This window comes from Planococcus citri, chromosome 1 (assembly GCF_950023065.1).
Source record: "Planococcus citri chromosome 1, ihPlaCitr1.1, whole genome shotgun sequence".
Lineage (NCBI taxonomy): Eukaryota > Metazoa > Arthropoda > Insecta > Hemiptera > Pseudococcidae > Planococcus > Planococcus citri.
Genome location: NC_088677.1, coordinates 34,800,006 through 34,809,974, shown reverse-complemented (window position 1 = coordinate 34,809,974; position 9,969 = coordinate 34,800,006). Strand labels below are relative to the sequence as shown.

Below are 9,969 nucleotides of genomic sequence, written 5' to 3'. Positions count from 1 at the left end.
CATTAGAAACGTTCCTTGAAAAAATGATCAGGAATATGTTTTAAAATTTAAAATTCAAGAGTACCTAGGTGATAGTTTGGACTTTGGAGGGAAAACATTTTTTTTGTGAGGGTTTTTGAAAGTTCGCTTAGGTAGATGTACCTGATAGGTAAACAAAAAATTTGCCCACGTTTTTTTACTGAAAAGAAAAACTTTTAAATCAATGATTAGCCATTTAGAATCGCAGAAATGGTTAATTCGTAGTGCAATATTGAATAAGGTTAATTACTAAAAAATAATTTAAATGGGGTGGGTAAGAGTGGAAAATGAAACTATTCAAAATGTAATACTTTTCATTTTGTTACATCAAAAATACGAACTTGTACTTTACAAAGTATTAAGTAAATTTTTAAAAAAACTGTCATTTGAATTAAAATTTTCATTTTCCTAGATATTTGATTTGAAGTTAAGTTCCTTGCCAGAGCCGTGGAAGGAAGAAGGAAAAAAGGGTAACTTTTCTTGCGAGGCTCGATATATCCTAAAAGACCCAAAAAATAAAGAGTCTAATTTAAAAAAAAAAAAAAAAAAAAAAACATTTTGCACTCATTAATTTTTGTGCAGGAAGGTGGATAACATTTGCTTTGGTCTGGTCAAAATTCTCGAGCCTCGATAAAACTATTGCAAGCATCTTCCCCTCCTTCTTCTTCCTCTCACTTTTATAAGGTTGCAATTTTAGCCTACGACAAAAACGGGCATCAGCGCGACATGCATAAGGATATTCACGACGATAAAATCATTACCACGATTAAATCGTATATTTTCGACATCAAAGATGTAACTCAGGCAACAAAAGTTTTCAACCGTCGAAAAAATTTATTATTAAACGACCGATAAAAAAATCACAACATAATATTACTTTGCACTGCCATATAAAGCGCAATGAACAACAGAAATTTTTGGTCAAAAATTGATATTTTAACGACGAAATTAAATGTTTCAAAAAGGATTATAATTGAATTTAAAAAAGGGTAAGCAATAAATAAAAAAGTAACACTTTCGTGGCCTTTGACAGACGACCTCTCCTCCTTTTTTGACCCATTGAAATAGATTTCGCATGTTGATGAGGAAAACTTTTTTTTATGATTCAACTCTATGCTAAATTTTGTTCAATCTCATTCAAACTGCATTCATTCTTGGATTATTTTTTTTAAAAATTGTTTTGTAATTTTTGTAATATTCCTTTCCTTTTGGATATTTGTTAATTTTTTGATGATGTTCGCTGTTTTTTGATGCTTAGCTTATGAAGAATTTTCAAATCATCTCCCAAAATGATATTATTCTGTTTCATCTACTTACGGTTAGTCATTTTTTTAAAAATGGGTTTCATCGGCTTTAAACAAACTTTTCTTGAAATTTTTGCTCACAATTAGGTCTGTTGATTTCCCATCAATTTATGGTTAAAATTTAATTCAATGTTAATTCGAGTAATATTTGATAAACTCTTAACGGTTATAATTTTCAATACTTAATACCTATGTGTAATTTCACAAGCTTTTCTTTTTTGAAAGAAACTAATTTTTTGGGAATTCAGTCACCCCCCCCCCCTTGAATAGGCCACGTCGACCGCGAAATATATTTCGTCATGTATGAAATTATTTAAACGTATTTATTGCATACTTCATTACACACTGTAGTGAGGTGAAGAGATTTTTCAAATTAAGACTGAAAAACAAAATACCCACTGCAGTAGGTAATGACCCAGAAAATTAAATTTTTATTTTAAAATCTAAACACTAAACTAAATTTTTTTCTCAATACCTTTTTCATTAACATTTTGACTAGGTACCAACACATATTTTTTTTTAAATAATAAATTTCAATTTTTATTTGAATTTATTTTTATTTGTAAGATGATGGTACCTTACCTACGTAGATTCTTGACCGAAACTTTTTCTTCTTACCTATTGCATCATTTTGGGTATAAAGTCATTTGGATACTAAAGTTAACTCTGGACGTCTTTTGCGATTTTACTCATTTTTACAAAATTTAATTGATGCCTTCCTGTGAGACCGTATTCATTAATTATCCATCAAAAACTGAACTAAAAACCCCAGTCTGAATAAACTTACATGTCATCAAACGTGTTTTCCAGCACCAGTCCAGAATTCCAGATCTTCATCATCTCAAAACTAAATCAACTATAGTACCTATCTACTTTCAATTAAAATAGCCAAGAGTTGAGATGTCTTGGAAAATCAAAAACCGCCATCGACTCACTGTTTTAAGGACATAAAAAAGTGGAAGATTTTCAGGCAACTTCCTTCGATTTATTTTCTAACGAATTAACGTCGATGATTCATACCTACCTAGAGCAATCCTCCTCGTTGCGTCTTAAACACTTCATCCACGTTCGTTTGTCGTTCTTGATCGTGGCGTGACTAGTGACGTCGTAGTAATTATGCTTCCATTACATAGTGACGTCATTAGTTGATTTTTTTGAGAGTAAAGAAAGATGAAAAAGATGAGACAAGAACTTGACTTTACGGTTTACCTTTAACTTATGATTACTCTGACGTCACTGATTGAATAAATAATTTGTTCTTTGCGGGATGAAGCAAATGAAGAATAGTATGAGACGTACATAGACGTACATCCAATTAGGTACCTACATATGTTGATTCCCATCGTATCGTATAGAAAAATTGAGATAGGATTATTCGACAACAATGTTTCAATGATTTATTGATTTTCGATCATGAGTAGTAATTTTCTTATAGGTTAGTTATTATGTATAAGTTTTGATTTCAATTACAATGCAAGATTCTTGAATGTGGATTAATTTTATCGTTGCTTTGCTTTATACTTCTCTCTTCGTATGTATAGTCTGCTGATGCTATAGCTAATGACGTCAGAGTAATCCTATATTTACATAGGAAAAGCGTGGGTAAACAGATAAATAAATCTAATAATTGTGCTTAAATTTAAATCTGCTAAGTTCCTTTGATTTTGTTCCTTCATGCTGAAATCAACTTTTAAAAATCCGGAAATTTTCAATTCTCCCTATTTTTAGCAAACTGAATACAATGAAAACGATTTCGAAGCATCAATTTGTATGAAATCATTTTACTTGTATTCCTACTTCATCGTTTTATTTTCATTATTCAAATTTCAGATTTAGGTAGGTATTTCGAATCACCTTCCTTCTTAAAGCAAGCCTATTGTTCATGTTCCAAGTTTTAGGATGTAAATCTACGTTGAGCTTCAGCATAGGATACGAAATTATCAACTTGTGTACCTACCAAAAGTTTCATCAATACTTTTCTCACATACCTACCTTTTTTTTTTTTTTTTTTTTTTTTTTTTTTAGTAATGTAATGAATTCAAATTCAAACAGAAAAATTCAACGAATTCTTTGAATGCCTGATAAAGCTTATCTGGGCAAAGCTTCATTCGTTTGTGAACATAGAGTTGCATATATGGTTTTAGAAGGCAAATTCGTTAAAAACAAACTCATTTCCATGTATTTCGTTGCAATATGATGAGAATCGAGCTTGATCTGTTTTACTAATTATAAAATGATTAATCATCATTTTCAATTATTACATAAGGTACTTGAAAACGTTTATATTACTGAATGAAGACACGATTTTGTTTGGGAGTTGATGACTTCAAATGAAAATAAAAGTAAGCACGATAAACCAATTCATTCTTTCACATAATAATACCTACATACTCTAATTAGGCGCTGTAAATAAAATTTGAATACATATTTTAATTTATGATTAATTGTTGATGAGATGTTCAACTTACATATACCTACTTTTATGACCTTTGCAGCGTATAATAATTTTAAGGCTAATGAGTTTTCATGTGAACATGAATTAATTTGTAGATACTCGTAAGTTTAGATAGGTAGTCATTTTTGAACATTGATAATATTTTTCACCCTAATGATCGATCATACGATATGATAATTAAAGTTGAATAGTAAACAGTTTTGAAATTTCTCGTATAACAGCACACGCTCTCAAAAGTTGAAAAATAAAACAACTTAGGTAGCTCAAAAAAATAAATTTTTAGCACCTGTTATTTTTCAGTAATGCTGATATTTTATATGAGGCTTGAAATTCGCCTATTTGAAAAATTGCAACGTTTTACGACAAACTATTAACTGTTTGTAAGAATGTGTGGTAGAGATGAAAATACATACTAATTACTCGTAATTAGGTACTGTTAAGATTGGGTTGTTGCATTTTTCAAAAATGTGACACATGTTTCAGATTGAATGAGTCTTATCTTCGTCTGTTTTTCATATTCGTTTCATTTAATTGTAGGGAGTAAATGAATGATTGAAAATTCACATTTTTAAAAAAATTTCTGAAAGAAAATGCTGATTTTATTCCGCTATTGAGGTACCTAGTCAGTATAAACACGATCTTCGGATATTTTTAATTGGCAAATAACACTTTTTTTTTTTTTTTTTTTTTTTTTTTTTTTTTAGTTTGCAATTTTGAACCATAACGACGATGAAGTTCAAAATTTGAAATCATTAAACATTATTAAGAACCTGTACTTGAATAAATCGTACCGAGATGCATTTTCGCGAAGTTTTTTTCTGCAAATAATAATTTACTTCATTAAGTTATGAAAAACATTGCGTCATTGATTTAGAGTAAGCAAGCACATACGTACCTACACTCGTATATTCTTACGAAGGTATATTTTGCACTGAATGATTGCGCGCTTTAATCAGCAAGACCGACGAGTATGAGGTAAAACAATAAGTTTTTCTGTCGATTTAATTACATGCTTTATCCAGTAATTTGAAACATTTGTTTTCGAATTACATTTTTTTAAACACAATTAAAAGAAAATTGTTCTCTATAAATCAGCAATGTCTGGTGTTTTTCTGACGCGTTGTTTTTCAAATCACCGAATAACATTCAGTAGGCCTAAGTAGGTACCTATAGGTATGATACAGGTTTTTGGTACCACAGAGCAAACTTATTTCAAGCTTTATGAGATTTTTGAAGATCTGAGAAAATCATCTTTGAAAAAACTTTAATGCTAATGATTTTTTAAAATTATTTTTCTACGTCCGATTACTTGTTATTTACAAAAGTAATTGTAGGTATTAAAAAATTGTTGCTAGAAATTGAAAACAATTGAATTGAATTTAGAAATTTGCGAGTTGAAATTATTAATTTTCATTTAACAAAAAAAAAAAAGAAAATGCTTGGACAGGGATTCGAACCCTGGACCCCTAGATTAACAAACGAGGTTTGTACATTGCTGTAGTTTATGACATGGTCATGAATTCAATGATGATTCATGTCGTTCCTAGTGCTCTATCAACTGAGCTACCCAAGCTATGCTTGAGGAGAGGCATTATTCGTGTTACATGTAAATCAACAATTTTAGATCGCGAATTTAAAAGTTTCATTTTATTATCTAATTTGAAGTGAAGGTAGCAGATATTTTACAAATCTTACCTCAAAACAATGAATACGTGAAAAAAAATCCTACAATGTTGTTTTTTTTAGGGTGAGAGGAAGAATCTTTTTTGATGAATACTTAAACGTTGACTTAAACTTAAGTCAACGTTTAAGTGTTAACAAGAAGGGAGTTGCAACAGTATACACATTTAAGAAGTAGGTAAACATAATTTGATTGGATGATTTTTTGTCTAACTTTCAAATTAAAAAGGCTACGAATGGATTTCGAACCATCAATTTTCGGGTTTATTTTACAAATTATGTATCGTACTTTTTTTCATTTTTCAAAATCTATTCACTGCCTTTTCAACTTGCAAACTTGGTAAAAACGAAAATATGTTATCAAACTTTGCTTAATTTTTGATGGACTTACTGCTCAAACCTCTCTCCGAGCCTTTTTTTAAAAGAGAGAGTGCCTCTACCTACCTAAGAAGTAAGTAGGTAAGTACAAGTAATAAGTACCTATCGGTATAGGTGTATTTGGTTACATAATATATAAATTTTCAATTTGGTTTTTCACTCCTCGGACTCAATTCTTTTTAAAGAATTAGTAATAACCTATGTGTACTTATGGATAGTCTTCATTTGAGAACGTTTTTGCTCTTTTATCAACTTTTACATCTATTGTCCTCTAATAAGAAAGGAAAAAGCCAGAATTTTTCCGTTTAACTACACATGTTCTCAGTTCTCACCAATCATTTTCCGTCCAGTTATAAATACCTGCCTATGCTTGAAAATGTAATTTTTTTCAATTTTCTCGTGTCCTTTGCACAGTGTTAATGAAATTTCCTCGTCTGTTCATTTCAAATCATACCGACTGTAAAAAAAATCATTAAAAATGTAATACTGGTAATTAAATGTAAAATTCTCATATCGACGCAATGGTAGAAAATGTGATCCATTATTTCGCCTTAATTTTTACTACATGCGTTTAAAAGTGACGTCAAAGTTGGAAATGTAATTTCAAGAAACTGGTTTCCACTTAACTTGCGTACAAGTTGCTCGATATATGTAAGTTTTACTATCATTCTGATTTACTCATTCAAACGTCATTCAGTTGGCAGGTATCCCTAAAAACACGAGCAGCAATTTGTATTGGTTTAATTTAACAATTTGAGCAAGATTTTCAAATTATTCTATACTTACTTATGGGTAGTTAAATAGGTACGAAATATTTACGTCATGTTCATTCTGAAGCTCATCTTATTTCATGGCCGCGATTAAATTTTGAAAAATATACTTACCTATCTTACATGTGTATAAAATGAAAAACATTTCGTAAGTTAAGAATAATGTGCTGTAATTTTCGCATCTATGAGTACCTGCATATTAAAATTGAAAAAGAACAGAAAATAAGAAAAACATGATGAGGCGAAAAAAAAACTCAAATTTCAATTGTCCTATCGACCTCGTACTTAAATTGTGCTAAATTCTCTGAAAATTGCTTGCTATTTTAAAATTAGTTAAAACCCTTAATGTAAAATTTAATTGGCACGTCTTCAATCTTTCCAACGTAAGTATTCAAAGTAAACAACATTTGAGGAATGATTTTTTTTATTTGAGAATTCAGCGTAATTTTTCTTGTTAGCAAATGATATGAAAAAATTCTCAGAAGCTGAATTACAGTCGCGGTATCTAAAGTAGCATCAAGAAATTTTACTGTTATGTACTTTGATAATTTTTAGGAATAATTCTACTTACCAATGTTTCTTTGCTCTTGAATGGTTCGTTTATTCAAATTTTAACGTTTCAGTAGCAGAAAGCAAGGAATTTTTCATTTCACTTTTTTATTATTTACCTAAAATTCATGTTTTAACACGTACCTATTGTTCATTGTATTGAAGCAATACGACGACGTGAACAATCATCTTCGAATCTTAAAATTCGAGTCACTGTAGGTACCTACTAAGTACTAGGTAGCATATCATATGTTATCATTCTGTAGTCACGGCTTAGATTAGTGCTCTTACTAGTGATAAAAAATTGTTTTTTTTTATTGGAAAAGTACCTTATACTGAAAGTACGCTATTGTATATTGTTCCTATTACACAAGTGTTAGCAAGTATCTAGCGTAATTATTCTGAAAATATTCAAGGGCTAAAAAAAATGGAAATTTTCCATTTCAAAACACCCAAAATATTATATTGAACCTATTCGTATTTTTTAATCTAAAATACACATGCACTTTTGAACATGATAAATGAACTTTTAAACTTAATTCGATTATTGAACAAATCTGGGGCAGATTCGTTATAAAATGTAGGTCAATAAAAAATATATCTATGTAAAAATAAAAATAAAGTGACCCAGTTTTCAGTTCTGATTGGACTAACGAGTAACGAAATAAAAGATATCAGAAAAATTAGTACTTAGAAATTAATGCGATTAATTTAAATAAATAATTAACGATCGGGTGCCAAATACCAATTACTGCAAAATTATGAATTTTATTTTAGTTTTACTTTCAAGGTAAATAGAACATCTTGATTAGGTGCAAAAATTGATTTGAAAAACATTGAGATAAAATACAAGAATGTAGGGAAATGGGGCACGCTAAAATTTTCGTGAATTTTCCTAAAATGGGTAACTAAAATTGGCTTAGGTAAGTTGGGTGTTCGTGCTGAAAATCGGATACAGACATTTTGAAAATAGATGAGCATTGAGCTGTTGGGTTCAAAAATGTCATTGATGCCTTGCCTATCTAAGTGGATAAATCCACAAAATAGATTGAAAATTGGTGTTTGAATGTAGAGTGAAAACATGTAAACTACTTATTGACCTTGTAAAAATCCATCAAAATATTTACAAACTGTGAGCCAAATATCATTAAGGTTATCACTTATCAGAAAATCAGAAAACGACTATACCTGTATACTGTATATAGGTAGCTAAGTAAAACAGTTGAATCGGTTCAAAGTGGTTTTTATTTTCGATTTTTTTTCCAGAAACAATATCTCTTGAGGAAGGGGGGAGGGATTGTCGCATTTTTTAATTAAATTTTTGACTTTTTTTTGCGAAAGGATATTAAATTTAACACTGTGAAAAATCCCACTTCAAATGCTTCAAAGTTCAATTTGTTTTGTTTGGGCGGGGGGAGGTGGCTTTGATTAATTTGAAAATTGACAAAAATTTCATTCTAAAAAAATCAGTATAATTATTTTACACTTTTATAGGTACCAATTTTTAACATGTTTTGCCATAGGGACGGTCCATTCTTTCGAAATCTAACAGGGAAACTCTTTCACATTGGGCTCACCGATTGGAACAAAACTTGTGTAAATCGAATAAGGACCTCAAAAACTATCATTCCCTTAACTCTTAGCAGCTCAAGTTGATTTGTATTATGCAGCATTGAGATCAGTAATCCGATGAACAGTAGTTTCTAAAAATCATATGATGTTTTTCGGCTCCTGGAATTTTTCTAGTTGATGTATGTATGTATTTTTGAATATTTTGTTGATTTTACTTGTTTTGACCTCAAAATTTCTGCTCTATTGAGATTAATCATTTTTTTAAAATCCCATTTCCGACTATTTTCGCACTATTTTGAATCATTTTATTCATTACTTATGTAACATAAAATTTTCAATTTGGTCTTTTAAATAGAAAAAAAAAGATAAAGTTATGGATAGTAAAAAATGTAGAAATTTGTGCCTTCTTGAATATGCAAACACTTACAACTCCCATTTAAAAAAATTACCTATTTCGTAAATCTCGGAATTCATTTTGAAAATCTTCATTTTTGAAAATCTTTAACTATTGTCCCGTCAACTCTGTTATGTACTAGGGAAATTTTAGAAATCCTCAAATATATGGAGAAAAATCCCTCCCTTTCCTTGGTACACTCGGTGGTGGTTATTTCTGGCCGTTCTCTCCTCAGTTCAATTTTAAAGGATGAACCGATGTGGAATCGAGGAATTGGCGCTGCTCTCTGTCAGAACTGACCAATATATCTTTTTAGTAGACAAATCTCTAAATCATGGCATCTGAAAAACTGTATGAAAACCTGAACATCGAATTGGGGAAGAAATGGGAAAAAATTATTTTACTTCTGCTTTCTAATTACCTAAGATATGTAGTTCCAAGTCTCGTAGGCATCCGCCAAAATTCGGAAAAAAAATTCAACACTCATTTTCGAAGCCAGCCATCCACAATGCGTATCAAAAAAATTACTGACCTAAAACGAAACCGAAGCTATTTTCCGTAACGTTTTGTTTATGCACTTTCTATCAACTCCCTGCTATAAGATAGATGAATAACCCTATAGTTACGAAACCATCTCATCATATGATTAGAACATGAACGTCGTTATGCGATAAGTGTATCGTACTAAAGTATCGTTTGGTCAGTGCCCAAGTGCCTCATGCCTATACGTCTGCGATGACGTTATCATCGGCCAGCCTAGGGTATGATGATAAGGAAAAATTGTTTTGTAATCAAACGTATAAGTGACGTGATGAAAATTAGACCATCTACTCGTACATAGATAATGGT

The 9,969-nt window shown here is 30.5% G+C and overlaps 1 protein-coding gene and 1 long non-coding RNA gene across 3 annotated transcripts in view; one reads left to right on the top strand and one right to left on the bottom strand.

Moving 5' to 3' along the window:
• Window positions 1-9,969, top strand: part of LOC135831617 (clavesin-2) — a 37,069-nt gene that overhangs the window by 2,403 nt on the left and 24,697 nt on the right. The gene's annotated exons all lie outside the window — the stretch shown is intronic.
• On the bottom strand, window positions 4,440-9,876 carry LOC135831622 (uncharacterized). 2 transcript variants are annotated; one of them, XR_010556211.1, is made up of 4 exons: window positions 9,542-9,876; window positions 7,177-9,469; window positions 6,622-6,797; window positions 4,440-6,545 (listed from the first exon to the last, which is right to left on the bottom strand). It is a non-coding gene; the product is annotated as an uncharacterized LOC135831622 (long non-coding RNA). The 2 variants fall into 2 exon arrangements; XR_010556210.1 differs by having other exon boundaries at window positions 4,440-6,797.